Below are 13,255 nucleotides of genomic sequence, written 5' to 3'. Positions count from 1 at the left end.
GCACTGAGACATTATTGCTAGGGACAAATCAAAGGAGGTTTATTACCAACAAGTGTGTGCAGTTCGTGTGGAACACCTGGCTTTAAAATTATTCAATGACGAAGCTGTTCAAAGATGAGGTGAAGTGAAAAAAAACTGTATTTTATAACAAATTAGTGAAAAAGCTTACAGCACCTGGTATTCCCAATAGGTCTCCCATACAGGTACTGACCAGGCCCAACCCTGGATTGCTTCCGAGATCAGACGGGATCGGGCTTTTTCTGGGTGGTATGGCCGTAACCGAAAAACACACCTTGAAAAATCTCTTAAAAATCCCTTGTGTATATGTCAAAGTATGATTGTGTCGCCCACTGCAAAGACTAGATTCTTGCATATGGAGATAAAAGGCTAAGTTAAACAGTTGTCTTCATCACTGTTGCTCTTCTTTAGACTCTAACAATTGGCTCCCACCCCATTTCTTGTCTCTAAAATGCCAGCACTGAGACATTATTGCTAGGGACAAATCAAAGGAGGTTTATTACCAACAAGTGTGTGCAGTTCGTGTGGAACACCTGGCTTTAAAATTATTCAATGACGAAGCTGTTCAAAGCTGTGGTGAAGTGAAAAAAACTGTATTTTATAACAAATTAGTGAAAAAGCTTACAGCACCTGGTATTCCCAAGAGGTCTCCCATACAGGTACTCATCAGGCCCAACCCTGGATTGCTATCGGGATCAGACGGGATCGGGCTTTTTCAGGGTGGTATGGCCGTAAGCGAAGGAAAAACCTTGAAAAATCTCTGAAAAATCCCTTGTGTATTTGTCAAGGTATGATTGTGTCGCCCACTGCAAAGACTAGATTCTTGCACATAGAGGTAAAAGGCTAAGTTAAACAGTTGTCTTCATCACTGTTGCTCTTTTTTCGAGTAACAATCGGCTCCCACCCCATTTCTTGTCTCTAAAATGCCAGCACTGAGACATTATTGCTAGGGACAAATCAAAGGAGGTTTATTACCAACAAGTGTGTGCAGTTCGTGTGGAACACCTGGCTTTAAAATTATTCATTGACGAAGCTGTTCAAAGATGAGGTGAAGTGAAAAAAAAACTGTATTTTATAACAAATTAGTGAAAAAGCTTACAGCACCTGGTATTCCCAAGAGGTCTCCCATACAGGTACTGACCAGGCCCAACCCTGGATTGCTTCCGAGATCAGACGGGACCGGGCTTTTTCAGGGTGGTATGGCTGTAAGAACAAGAAAAACCTTGAAAAATCTCTGAAAAATCCCTTGTGTATTTGTCAAGGTATGATTGCGTCGCCCACTGCAAAAACTAGATTCTTGCATATAGAGGTAAAAGGATAAGTTAAACAGTTGTCTTCATCATTTTTGCTCTTCTTTAGACTCTAACAATTGGCTCCCACCCCATTTCTTGTCTCTAAAATGCCAGCACTGAGACATTATTGCTAGGGACAAATCAAAGGAGGTTTATTACAAACAAGTGTGTGCAGTTCGTGTGGAACACCTGGCTTTAAAATTATTCAATGACGAAGCTGTTCAAAGATGTGGTGAAGTGAAAAAACTGTATTTTATAACAAATTAGTGAAAAAGCTTACAGCACCTGGTATTCCCAAGAGGTCTCCCATACAGGTACTGACCAGGCCCAACCCTGGATTGATTCCGAGATCAGAGGGGATCGGGCTTTTTCAGGGTGGTATGGCTGTAAGCGAAGGAAAAACCTTGAAAAATCTCTGAAAAATCCCTTGTGTATTTGTCAAGGTATGATTGTGTCGCCCACTGCAAAGACTAGATTCTTGCACATAGAGGTAAAAGGCTAAGTTAAACAGTTGTCTTCATCATTGTTGCTCTTCTTTAGACTCTAACAATTGGCTCCCACCCCATTTCTTGTCTCTAAAATGCCAGCACTGAAACATTATTGCTAGGGACAAATCAAAGGAGGTTTATTACCAACAAGTGTGTGCAGGTCGTGTGGAACACCTGGCTTTAAAATTATTCAATGACGAAGCTGTTCAAAGCTGTGGTGAAGTGAAAAAAACTGTATTTTATAACAAATTAGTGAAAAAGCTTACAGCACCTGGTATTCCCAAGAGGTCTCCCATACAGGTACTCACCAGGCCCAACCCTGGATTGCTTCTGAGATCAGACGGGATCGGGCTTTTTCAGGGTGGTATGGCCGTAAGCGAAGGAAAAATTTTGAAAAATCTCTGAAAAATCCCTTGTGTATTTGTCAAGGTATGATTGTGTCGCCCACTGCAAAGACTAGATTCTTGCATATAGAGGTAAAAGGCTAAGTTAAACAGTTGTCTTCATCATTGTTGCTCTTCTTTAGACTCTAACAATTGGCTCCCACCCCATTTCTTGTCTCTAAAATGCCAGCACTGAGACATTATTGCTAGGGACAAATCAAAGGAGGTTTATTACCAACAAGTGTGTGCAGTTCGTGTGGAACACCTGGCTTTAAAATTATTCAATGACGAAGCTGTTCAAAGCTGTGGTGAAGTGAAAAAAACTGTATTTTATAACAAATTAGTGAAAAAGCTTACAGCACCTGGTATCAGGCCCTACCCTGGATTGATTCCGAGATCAGAGGGGATCGGGCTTTTTCAGGGTGGTATGGCTGTAAGCGAAGGAAAAACCTTGAAAAATCTCTGAAAAATCCCTTGTGTATTTGTCAAGGTATGATTGTGTCGCCCACTGCAAAGACTAGATTCTTGCACATAGAGGTAAAAGGCTAAATTAAACATTTGTCTTCATCATTGTTGCTCTTCTTTAGACTCTAACAATTGGCTCCCACCATTTCTTGTCTCTAAAATGCCAGCACTGAGACATTGTTGCTAGGGACAAATAAAAGGAGGTTTATTACCAACAAGTGTGTGCAGTTCGTGTGGAACACCTGGCTTTAAAATTATTCAATGACGAAGCTGTTCAAAGCTGTGGTGAAGTGAAAAAAACTGTATTTTATAACAAAATACTGAAAAAGCTTACAGTACCTGGTATTCCCAAGAGGTCTCCCATACAGGTACTGACCAGGCCCAACCCTGGATTGCTTCCGAGATCAGACGGGATCGGGCTTTTTCAGGGTGGTATGGCCGTAAGCGAATAACACACCTTGAAAAATCTCGGAAAAATCACTTGTGTATATGTCAAAGTATGATTGTGTCGCCCACTGCAAATACTAGATTCTTGCATATGGAGGTAAAAGGCTAAGTTAAACAGTTGTCTTCATCACTGTTGCTCTTTTTTCGAGTAACAATCGGCTCCCACCCCATTTCTTGTCTCTAAAATGCCAGCACTGAGACATTATTGCTAGGGACAAATCAAAGGAGGTTTATTACCAACAAGTGTGTGCAGTTCGTGTGGAACACCTGGCTTTAAAATTATTCAATGACGAAGCTGTTCAAAGCTGTGGTGAAGTGAAAAAAACTGTATTTTATAACAAATTAGTGAAAAAGCTTGCAGCACCTGGTATTCCTAAGAGGTCTCCCATACAGGTACTGACCAGGCCCAACCCTGGATTGTACCGAGATCAGACGGGATCGGGGTTTTGTCAGGGTGGTATGGCCGTAAGCGAAGGAAGAACCTTGAAAAATCTCTGAAAAATCCCTTTTGTATTTGTCAAGGTTTGATTGTGTCGCCCACTGCAAAGGCTAGATTCTTGCATATAGAGGTAAAAGGCTAAGTTAAACAGTTGTCTTCATCATTGTTGCTCTTCTTTAGACTAACAATTGGCTCCCACCTCATTTCTTGTCTCTAAAATGCCAGCACTGAGACATTATTGCTAGGGACAAATCAAAGGAGGTTTATTTCCAACAAGTGTGTGCAGTTCGTGTGGAACACCTGGCTTTAAAATTATTCAATGACGAAGCTGTTCAAAGCTGTGGTGAAGTGAAAAAACCTGTATTTTATAACAAATTAGTGAAAAAGCTTACAGCACCTGGTATTCCCAAGAGGTCTCCCATACAGGTACTGACCAGGCCCAACCCTCGATTGCTTCCGAGATCAGATGGGATCTGGCTTTTTCAGGGTGGTATGGCTGTAAGCAATGGAAAAACCTTGAAAAATCTCTGAAAAATCCCTTGTGTATTTGTCAAAGTATGATTGTGTCGCCCACTGCAAAGACTAGATTCTTGCATATGGAGGTAAAAGGCTAAGTTAAACAGTTGTCTTCATCACTGTTGCTCTTTTTTCGAGTAACAATCGGCTCCCACTCCATTTCTTGTCTCTAAAATGTCAGCACTGAGACATTATTGTTAGGGACAAATCAAACTAGGTTTATTACCAACAAGTGTGTGCAGTTCGTGTGGAACACCTGGCTTTAAAATTATTCAATGACGAAGCTGTTCAAAGATGTGGTGAAGTGAAAAAAACTGTATTTTATAACAAATTAGTGTAAAAGCTTACAGCATCTGGTATTCCCAAGAGGTCTCCCATACAGGTACTGACCAGGCCCAACCCTGGATTGATTCCGAGATCAGAGGGGATCGGGCTTTTTCAGGGTGGTATGGCTGTAAGAGAAGGAAAAACAATGAAAAATCTCTGAAAAATCCCTTGTGTATTTGTCAAGGTATGATTGTGTCGCCCACTGCAAAGACTAGATTCTTGCATATAGAGGTAAAAGGCTAAGTTAAACAGTTGTCTTCATCATTGTTGCTCTTCTTTAGACTCTAACAATTGGCTCCCACCCCACTTCTTGTCTCTAAAATGCCAGCACTGAGACATTATTGCTAGGGATGAATCAAAGGAGGTTTATTACCAACAAGTGTGTGCAGTTCGTGTGGAACACCTGGCTTTAAAATTATTCAATGACGAAGCTGTTCAAAGATGTGGTGAAGTGAAAAAACTGTATTTTATAACAAATTAGTGAAAAAGCTTACAGCACCTGGTATTCCCAAGAGGTCTCCCATACAGGTACTGACCAGGCCCAACCCTGGATTGCTTTCAAGATCAGACGGGATCGGGCTTTTTCAGGGTGGTATGGCTGTAAGCGATGGAAAAACCTTGAAAAATCTCTGAAAAATCCCTTGTGTATAAGTCAAAGTATGATTGTGTCGCCCACTGCAAAGACTAGATTCTTGCATATGGAGGTAAAAGGCTAAGTTACAGTTGTCTTCATCACTGTTGCTCTTTTTTCGAGTAACAATCGGCTCCCACCCCATTTTTTGTCTCTAAAATGCCAGCACTGAGACATTATTGCTAGGGAAAAATAAAAGGAGGTTTATTACCAACAAGTGTGTGCAGTTCGTGTGGAACACCTGGCTTTAAAATTATTCAATGACGAAGCTGTTCAAAGATGTGGTGAAGTGAAAAAAACTGTATTTTATAACAAATTAGTGAAAAAGCTTACAGCACCTGGTATTCCCAATAGGTCTCCCATACAGGTATTGACCAGGCCCAACCCTGGATTGCTTCCGAGATCAGACGGGATCGGGCTTTTTCTGGGTGGTATGGCCGTAAGCGAAAAACACACCTTGAAAAATCTCTGAAAAATCCCTTGTGTATATGTCAAAGTATGATTGTGTCGCCCACTGCAAAGACTAGATTCTTGCATATGGAGGTAAAAGGCTAAGTTAAACAGTTGTCTTCATCACTGTTGCTCTTCTTTAGACTCTAACAATTGGCTCCCACCCCATTTCTTGTCTCTAAAATGCCAGCACTGAAACATTATTGCTAGGGACAAATCAAAGGAGGTTTATTACCAACAAGTGTGTGCAGGTCGTGTGGAACACCTGGCTTTAAAATTATTCAATGACGAAGCTGTTCAAAGCTGTGGTGAAGTGAAAAAAACTGTATTTTATAACAAATTAGTGAAAAAGCTTACAGCACCTGGTATTCCCAAGAGGTCTCCCATACAGGTACTCACCAGGCCCAACCCTGGATTGCTTCTGAGATCAGACGGGATCGGGCTTTTTCAGGGTGGTATGGCCGTAAGCGAAGGAAAAATTTTGAAAAATCTCTGAAAAATCCCTTGTGTATTTGTCAAGGTATGATTGTGTCGCCCACTGCAAAGACTAGATTCTTGCATATAGAGGTAAAAGGCTAAGTTAAACAGTTGTCTTCATCATTGTTGCTCTTCTTTAGACTCTAACAATTGGCTCCCACCCCATTTCTTGTCTCTAAAATGCCAGCACTGAGACATTATTGCTAGGGACAAATCAAAGGAGGTTTATTACCAACAAGTGTGTGCAGTTCGTGTGGAACACCTGGCTTTAAAATTATTCAATGACGAAGCTGTTCAAAGCTGTGGTGAAGTGAAAAAAACTGTATTTTATAACAAATTAGTGAAAAAGCTTACAGCACCTGGTATCAGGCCCTACCCTGGATTGATTCCGAGATCAGAGGGGATCGGGCTTTTTCAGGGTGGTATGGCTGTAAGCGAAGGAAAAACCTTGAAAAATCTCTGAAAAATCCCTTGTGTATTTGTCAAGGTATGATTGTGTCGCCCACTGCAAAGACTAGATTCTTGCACATAGAGGTAAAAGGCTAAGTTAAACATTTGTCTTCATCATTGTTGCTCTTCTTTAGACTCTAACAATTGGCTCCCACCATTTCTTGTCTCTAAAATGCCAGCACTGAGACATTGTTGCTAGGGACAAATAAAAGGAGGTTTATTACCAACAAGTGTGTGCAGTTCGTGTGGAACACCTGGCTTTAAAATTATTCAATGACGAAGCTGTTCAAAGCTGTGGTGAAGTGAAAAAAACTGTATTTTATAACAAAATACTGAAAAAGCTTACAGTACCTGGTATTCCCAAGAGGTCTCCCATACAGGTACTGACCAGGCCCAACCCTGGATTGCTTCCGAGATCAGACGGGATCGGGCTTTTTCAGGGTGGTATGGCCGTAAGCGAATAACACACCTTGAAAAATCTCGGAAAAATCACTTGTGTATATGTCAAAGTATGATTGTGTCGCCCACTGCAAATACTAGATTCTTGCATATGGAGGTAAAAGGCTAAGTTAAACAGTTGTCTTCATCACTGTTGCTCTTTTTTCGAGTAACAATCGGCTCCCACCCCATTTCTTGTCTCTAAAATGCCAGCACTGAGACATTATTGCTAGGGACAAATCAAAGGAGGTTTATTACCAACAAGTGTGTGCAGTTCGTGTGGAACACCTGGCTTTAAAATTATTCAATGACGAAGCTGTTCAAAGCTGTGGTGAAGTGAAAAAAACTGTATTTTATAACAAATTAGTGAAAAAGCTTGCAGCACCTGGTATTCCTAAGAGGTCTCCCATACATGTACTGACCAGGCCCAACCCTGGATTGCTTCCGAGATCAGACGGGATCGGGGTTTTGTCAGGGTGGTATGGCCGTAAGCGAAGGAAGAACCTTGAAAAATCTCTGAAAAATCCCTTTTGTATTTGTCAAGGTTTGATTGTGTCGCCCACTGCAAAGGCTAGATTCTTGCATATAGAGGTAAAAGGCTAAGTTAAACAGTTGTCTTCATCATTGTTGCTCTTCTTTAGACTAACAATTGGCTCCCACCTCATTTCTTGTCTCTAAAATGCCAGCACTGAGACATTATTGCTAGGGACAAATCAAAGGAGGTTTATTTCCAACAAGTGTGTGCAGTTCGTGTGGAACACCTGGCTTTAAAATTATTCAATGACGAAGCTGTTCAAAGCTGTGGTGAAGTGAAAAAACCTGTATTTTATAACAAATTAGTGAAAAAGCTTACAGCACCTGGTATTCCCAAGAGGTCTCCCATACAGGTACTGACCAGGCCCAACCCTCGATTGCTTCCGAGATCAGACGGGATCTGGCTTTTTCAGGGTGGTATGGCTGTAAGCAATGGAAAAACCTTGAAAAATCTCTGAAAAATCCCTTGTGTATTTGTCAAAGTATGATTGTGTCGCCCACTGCAAAGACTAGATTCTTGCATATGGAGGTAAAAGGCTAAGTTAAACAGTTGTCTTCATCACTGTTGCTCTTTTTTCGAGTAACAATCGGCTCCCACTCCATTTCTTGTCTCTAAAATGTCAGCACTGAGACATTATTGTTAGGGACAAATCAAACTAGGTTTATTACCAACAAGTGTGTGCAGTTCGTGTGGAACACCTGGCTTTAAAATTATTCAATGACGAAGCTGTTCAAAGATGTGGTGAAGTGAAAAAAACTGTATTTTATAACAAATTAGTGTAAAAGCTTACAGCATCTGGTATTCCCAAGAGGTCTCCCATACAGGTACTGACCAGGCCCAACCCTGGATTGATTCCGAGATCAGAGGGGATCGGGCTTTTTCAGGGTGGTATGGCTGTAAGAGAAGGAAAAACAATGAAAAATCTCTGAAAAATCCCTTGTGTATTTGTCAAGGTATGATTGTGTCGCCCACTGCAAAGACTAGATTCTTGCATATAGAGGTAAAAGGCTAAGTTAAACAGTTGTCTTCATCATTGTTGCTCTTCTTTAGACTCTAACAATTGGCTCCCACCCCACTTCTTGTCTCTAAAATGCCAGCACTGAGACATTATTGCTAGGGATGAATCAAAGGAGGTTTATTACCAACAAGTGTGTGCAGTTCGTGTGGAACACCTGGCTTTAAAATTATTCAATGACGAAGCTGTTCAAAGATGTGGTGAAGTGAAAAAACTGTATTTTATAACAAATTAGTGAAAAAGCTTACAGCACCTGGTATTCCCAAGAGGTCTCCCATACAGGTACTGACCAGGCCCAACCCTGGATTGCTTTCAAGATCAGACGGGATCGGGCTTTTTCAGGGTGGTATGGCTGTAAGCGATGGAAAAACCTTGAAAAATCTCTGAAAAATCCCTTGTGTATAAGTCAAAGTATGATTGTGTCGCCCACTGCAAAGACTAGATTCTTGCATATGGAGGTAAAAGGCTAAGTTACAGTTGTCTTCATCACTGTTGCTCTTTTTTCGAGTAACAATCGGCTCCCACCCCATTTTTTGTCTCTAAAATGCCAGCACTGAGACATTATTGCTAGGGAAAAATAAAAGGAGGTTTATTACCAACAAGTGTGTGCAGTTCGTGTGGAACACCTGGCTTTAAAATTATTCAATGACGAAGCTGTTCAAAGATGTGGTGAAGTGAAAAAAACTGTATTTTATAACAAATTAGTGAAAAAGCTTACAGCACCTGGTATTCCCAATAGGTCTCCCATACAGGTATTGACCAGGCCCAACCCTGGATTGCTTCCGAGATCAGACGGGATCGGGCTTTTTCTGGGTGGTATGGCCGTAAGCGAAAAACACACCTTGAAAAATCTCTGAAAAATCCCTTGTGTATATGTCAAAGTATGATTGTGTCGCCCACTGCAAAGACTAGATTCTTGCATATGGAGGTAAAAGGCTAAGTTAAACAGTTGTCTTCATCACTGTTGCTCTTTTTTCGAGTAACAATCGGCTCCCACCCCATTTCTTGTCTCTAAAATGCCAGCACTGAGACATTATTGCTAGGGACAAATCAAAGGAGGTTTATTACCAACAAGTGTGTGCAGTTCGTGTGGAACACCTGGCTTTAAAATTATTCAATGACGAAGCTGTTCAAAGCTGTGGTGAAGTGAAAAAAACTGTATTTTATAACAAATTAGTGAAAAAGCTTACAGCACCTGGTATTCCCAAGAGGTCTCCCATACAGGTACTCACCAGGCCCAACCCTGGATTGCTTCCGAGATCAGACGGGACCGGGCTTTTTCAGGGTGGTATGGCGGTAAGCGAAGGAAAAACCTTGAAAAATCTCTGGAAAATCCCTTGTGTATTTGTCAAGGTATGATTGTGTCGCCCACTGCAAAGACTAGATTCTTTCACATAGAGGTAAAAGGCTAAGTTAAACAGTTGTCTTCATCACTGTTGCTCTTTTTTCGAGTAACAATCGGCTCCCACCCCATTTCTTGTCTCTAAAATGCCAGCACTGAGACATTATTGCTAGGGACAAATCAAAGGAGGTTTATTACCAACAAGTGTGTGCAGTTCGTGTGGAACACCTGGCTTTAAAATTATTCAATGACGAAGCTGTTCAAAGATGCGGTGAAGTGAAAAAAAACTGTATTTTATAACAAATTAGTGAAAAAAGTTACAGCACCTGGTATTCCTAAAAGGTCTCCCATACAGGTACTGACCAGGCCCAAACCTGGATTTATTCCGAGATCAGAGGGGATCGGGCTTTTTCAGGGTGGTATGGCTGTAAGCGAAGGAAAACCCTTGAAAAATCTCTGAAAAATCCCTTGTGTATTTGTCAAGGTATGATTGCGTCGCCCACTGCAAAGACTAGATTCTTGCATATAGAGGTAAAAGGCTAAGTTAAACAGTTGTCTTCATCATTGTTGCTCTTCTTTAGACTAACAATTGGCTCCCACCTCATTTCTTGTCTCTAAAATGCCAGCACTGAGACATTATTGCTAGGGACAAATCAAAGGAGGTTTATTTCCAACAAGTGTGTGCAGTTCGTGTGGAACACCTGGCTTTAAAATTATTCAATGACGAAGCTGTTCAAAGCTGTGGTGAAGTGAAAAAACCTGTATTTTATAACAAATTAGTGAAAAAGCTTACAGCACCTGGTATTCCCAAGAGGTCTCCCATACAGGTACTGACCAGGCCCAAACCTCGATTGCTTCCGAGATCAGACGGGATCTGGCTTTTTCAGGGTGGTATGGCTGTAAGCAATGGAAAAACCTTGAAAAATCTCTGAAAAATCCCTTGTGTATTTGTCAAAGTATGATTGTGTCGCCCACTGCAAAGACTAGATTCTTGCATATGGAGGTAAAAGGCTAAGTTAAACAGTTGTCTTCATCACTGTTGCTCTTTTTTCGAGTAACAATCGGCTCCCACTCCATTTCTTGTCTCTAAAATGTCAGCACTGAGACATTATTGTTAGGGACAAATCAAACTAGGTTTATTACCAACAAGTGTGTGCAGTTCGTGTGGAACACCTGGCTTTAAAATTATTCAATGACGAAGCTGTTCAAAGATGTGGTGAAGTGAAAAAAACTGTATTTTATAACAAATTAGTGTAAAAGCTTACAGCATCTGGTATTCCCAAGAGGTCTCCCATACAGGTACTGACCAGGCCCAACCCTGGATTGATTCCGAGATCAGAGGGGATCGGGCTTTTTCAGGGTGGTATGGCTGTAAGAGAAGGAAAAACAATGAAAAATCTCTGAAAAATCCCTTGTGTATTTGTCAAGGTATGATTGTGTCGCCCACTGCAAAGACTAGATTCTTGCATATAGAGGTAAAAGGCTAAGTTAAACAGTTGTCTTCATCATTGTTGCTCTTCTTTAGACTCTAACAATTGGCTCCCACCCCACTTCTTGTCTCTAAAATGCCAGCACTGAGACATTATTGCTAGGGATGAATCAAAGGAGGTTTATTACCAACAAGTGTGTGCAGTTCGTGTGGAACACCTGGCTTTAAAATTATTCAATGACGAAGCTGTTCAAAGATGTGGTGAAGTGAAAAAACTGTATTTTATAACAAATTAGTGAAAAAGCTTACAGCACCTGGTATTCCCAAGAGGTCTCCCATACAGGTACTGACCAGGCCCAACCCTGGATTGCTTTCAAGATCAGACGGGATCGGGCTTTTTCAGGGTGGTATGGCTGTAAGCGATGGAAAAACCTTGAAAAATCTCTGAAAAATCCCTTGTGTATAAGTCAAAGTATGATTGTGTCGCCCACTGCAAAGACTAGATTCTTGCATATGGAGGTAAAAGGCTAAGTTACAGTTGTCTTCATCACTGTTGCTCTTTTTTCGAGTAACAATCGGCTCCCACCCCATTTTTTGTCTCTAAAATGCCAGCACTGAGACATTATTGCTAGGGAAAAATAAAAGGAGGTTTATTACCAACAAGTGTGTGCAGTTCGTGTGGAACACCTGGCTTTAAAATTATTCAATGACGAAGCTGTTCAAAGATGTGTTGAAGTGAAAAAAACTGTATTTTATAACAAATTAGTGAAAAAGCTTACAGCACCTGGTATTCCCAATAGGTCTCCCATACAGGTATTGACCAGGCCCAACCCTGGATTGCTTCCGAGATCAGACGGGATCGGGCTTTTTCTGGGTGGTATGGCCGTAAGCGAAAAACACACCTTGAAAAATCTCTGAAAAATCCCTTGTGTATATGTCAAAGTATGATTGTGTCGCCCACTGCAAAGACTAGATTCTTGCATATGGAGGTAAAAGGCTAAGTTAAACAGTTGTCTTCATCACTGTTGCTCTTTTTTCGAGTAACAATCGGCTCCCACCCCATTTCTTGTCTCTAAAATGCCAGCACTGAGACATTATTGCTAGGGGCAAATCAAAGGAGGTTTATTACCAACAAGTGTGTGCAGTTCGTGTGGAACACCTGGCTTTAAAATTATTCAATGACGAAGCTGTTCAAAGATGCGGTGAAGTGAAAAAAAACTGTATTTTATAACAAATTAGTGAAAAAAGTTACAGCACCTGGTATTCCTAAAAGGTCTCCCATACAGGTACTGACCAGGCCCAAACCTGGATTTATTCCGAGATCAGAGGGGATCGGGCTTTTTCAGGGTGGTATGGCTGTAAGCGAAGGAAAACCCTTGAAAAATCTCTGAAAAATCCCTTGTGTATTTGTCAAGGTATGATTGCGTCGCCCACTGCAAAGACTAGATTCTTGCATATAGAGGTAAAAGGCTAAGTTAAACAGTTGTCTTCATCATTGTTGCTCTTCTTTAGACTAACAATTGGCTCCCACCTCATTTCTTGTCTCTAAAATGCCAGCACTGAGACATTATTGCTAGGGACAAATCAAAGGAGGTTTATTACCAACAAGTGTGTGCAGTTCGTGTGGAACACCTGGCTTTAAAATTATTCAATGACGAAGCTGTTCAAAGCTGTGGTGAAGTGAAAAAACCTGTATTTTATAACAAATTAGTGAAAAAGCTTACAGCACCTGGTATTCCCAAGAGGTCTCCCATACAGGTACTGACCAGGCCCAACCCTCGATTGCTTCCAAGATCAGACGGGATCTGGCTTTTTCAGGGTGGTATGGCTGTAAGCAATGGAAAAACCTTGAAAAATCTCTGAAAAATCCCTTGTGTATTTGTCAAAGTATGATTGTGTCGCCCACTGCAAAGACTAGATTCTTGCATATGGAGGTAAAAGGCTAAGTTAAACAGTTGTCTTCATCACTGTTGCTCTTTTTTCGAGTAACAATCGGCTCCCACTCCATTTCTTGTCTCTAAAATGTCAGCACTGAGACATTATTGTTAGGGACAAATCAAACTAGGTTTATTACCAACAAGTGTGTGCAGTTCGTGTGGAACACCTGGCTTTA

At 41.1% G+C, this 13,255-nt stretch overlaps 3 non-coding genes and 23 pseudogenes across 3 annotated transcripts; all 26 read right to left on the bottom strand.

The window, feature by feature from the left end:
• Window positions 1–162: 162 nt before the first annotated feature.
• Window positions 163–281, bottom strand: LOC139067429 (5S ribosomal RNA; annotated as a pseudogene).
• A 355-nt stretch (window positions 282–636) lies between these two features.
• Window positions 637–755, bottom strand: LOC139067599 (5S ribosomal RNA; annotated as a pseudogene).
• Window positions 756–1,110: 355 nt separating this feature from the next.
• On the bottom strand, window positions 1,111–1,229 carry LOC139066972 (5S ribosomal RNA; annotated as a pseudogene).
• Window positions 1,230–1,583: 354 nt separating this feature from the next.
• LOC139066495 (5S ribosomal RNA) lies at window positions 1,584–1,702 on the bottom strand. The gene has a single exon (XR_011519395.1). It is a non-coding gene; the product is annotated as a 5S ribosomal RNA (ribosomal RNA).
• A 355-nt stretch (window positions 1,703–2,057) lies between these two features.
• Window positions 2,058–2,176, bottom strand: LOC139066890 (5S ribosomal RNA; annotated as a pseudogene).
• Window positions 2,177–2,973: 797 nt separating this feature from the next.
• On the bottom strand, window positions 2,974–3,092 carry LOC139066641 (5S ribosomal RNA). Its single transcript, XR_011519545.1, has one exon. It is a non-coding gene; the product is annotated as a 5S ribosomal RNA (ribosomal RNA).
• Window positions 3,093–3,445: 353 nt separating this feature from the next.
• Window positions 3,446–3,564, bottom strand: LOC139067961 (5S ribosomal RNA; annotated as a pseudogene).
• A 353-nt stretch (window positions 3,565–3,917) lies between these two features.
• LOC139067289 (5S ribosomal RNA) lies at window positions 3,918–4,036 on the bottom strand (annotated as a pseudogene).
• A 353-nt stretch (window positions 4,037–4,389) lies between these two features.
• Window positions 4,390–4,508, bottom strand: LOC139067261 (5S ribosomal RNA; annotated as a pseudogene).
• Window positions 4,509–4,862: 354 nt separating this feature from the next.
• LOC139067114 (5S ribosomal RNA) lies at window positions 4,863–4,981 on the bottom strand (annotated as a pseudogene).
• Window positions 4,982–5,332: 351 nt separating this feature from the next.
• On the bottom strand, window positions 5,333–5,451 carry LOC139067469 (5S ribosomal RNA; annotated as a pseudogene).
• A 355-nt stretch (window positions 5,452–5,806) lies between these two features.
• Window positions 5,807–5,925, bottom strand: LOC139066889 (5S ribosomal RNA; annotated as a pseudogene).
• Window positions 5,926–6,722: 797 nt separating this feature from the next.
• On the bottom strand, window positions 6,723–6,841 carry LOC139066640 (5S ribosomal RNA). Its single transcript, XR_011519544.1, has one exon. It is a non-coding gene; the product is annotated as a 5S ribosomal RNA (ribosomal RNA).
• Window positions 6,842–7,194: 353 nt separating this feature from the next.
• LOC139067776 (5S ribosomal RNA) lies at window positions 7,195–7,314 on the bottom strand (annotated as a pseudogene).
• Window positions 7,315–7,667: 353 nt separating this feature from the next.
• On the bottom strand, window positions 7,668–7,786 carry LOC139067433 (5S ribosomal RNA; annotated as a pseudogene).
• Window positions 7,787–8,139: 353 nt separating this feature from the next.
• On the bottom strand, window positions 8,140–8,258 carry LOC139067260 (5S ribosomal RNA; annotated as a pseudogene).
• Window positions 8,259–8,612: 354 nt separating this feature from the next.
• Window positions 8,613–8,731, bottom strand: LOC139067113 (5S ribosomal RNA; annotated as a pseudogene).
• Window positions 8,732–9,082: 351 nt separating this feature from the next.
• Window positions 9,083–9,201, bottom strand: LOC139067468 (5S ribosomal RNA; annotated as a pseudogene).
• A 353-nt stretch (window positions 9,202–9,554) lies between these two features.
• On the bottom strand, window positions 9,555–9,673 carry LOC139067275 (5S ribosomal RNA; annotated as a pseudogene).
• A 354-nt stretch (window positions 9,674–10,027) lies between these two features.
• LOC139067917 (5S ribosomal RNA) lies at window positions 10,028–10,146 on the bottom strand (annotated as a pseudogene).
• Window positions 10,147–10,499: 353 nt separating this feature from the next.
• Window positions 10,500–10,618, bottom strand: LOC139067780 (5S ribosomal RNA; annotated as a pseudogene).
• Window positions 10,619–10,971: 353 nt separating this feature from the next.
• Window positions 10,972–11,090, bottom strand: LOC139067259 (5S ribosomal RNA; annotated as a pseudogene).
• A 354-nt stretch (window positions 11,091–11,444) lies between these two features.
• LOC139067112 (5S ribosomal RNA) lies at window positions 11,445–11,563 on the bottom strand (annotated as a pseudogene).
• A 351-nt stretch (window positions 11,564–11,914) lies between these two features.
• On the bottom strand, window positions 11,915–12,033 carry LOC139067467 (5S ribosomal RNA; annotated as a pseudogene).
• A 354-nt stretch (window positions 12,034–12,387) lies between these two features.
• Window positions 12,388–12,506, bottom strand: LOC139067916 (5S ribosomal RNA; annotated as a pseudogene).
• Window positions 12,507–12,859: 353 nt separating this feature from the next.
• On the bottom strand, window positions 12,860–12,978 carry LOC139067719 (5S ribosomal RNA; annotated as a pseudogene).
• Between the last annotated feature and the right edge of the window lie 277 nt (window positions 12,979–13,255).

Source organism: Nothobranchius furzeri, chromosome 2 (genome assembly GCF_043380555.1).
Source record: "Nothobranchius furzeri strain GRZ-AD chromosome 2, NfurGRZ-RIMD1, whole genome shotgun sequence".
In the NCBI taxonomy this organism is placed as follows: Eukaryota; Metazoa; Chordata; class Actinopteri; order Cyprinodontiformes; family Nothobranchiidae; genus Nothobranchius; species Nothobranchius furzeri.
The sequence above is the reverse complement of the archived record's forward strand: the minus strand, read 5'-3'. Positions and strand labels throughout refer to the sequence as shown.